The following is a 244-nucleotide window of genomic DNA, read 5'->3' as shown; positions in this document are numbered from 1 at the left end:
GTTGACATCTGTCATTTCTAAAATAACGCTGAACCGTGAAAGATTCATGGACGCCATAACACATAACCCGTATTTCCTTCTAGGCAAATTATAAATTTCACCGGTCTCTCTGCTGCATCATCATAGAAAACGTGGAAGGAAAGTGTATTTTGGTAAATCTCAGGCCGGGAGGAAATGTGCTGACTCATTGCCTAATCACATATCGGAGTCGTGAAGGGAAATCACATGCAGTAGAATATTCTAC

The sequence above is a fragment of the Penaeus monodon genome, chromosome 28, assembly GCF_015228065.2.
Source record: "Penaeus monodon isolate SGIC_2016 chromosome 28, NSTDA_Pmon_1, whole genome shotgun sequence".
Lineage (NCBI taxonomy): Eukaryota > Metazoa > Arthropoda > Malacostraca > Decapoda > Penaeidae > Penaeus > Penaeus monodon.
The sequence above is the reverse complement of the archived record's forward strand: the minus strand, read 5'-3'. Positions refer to the sequence as shown.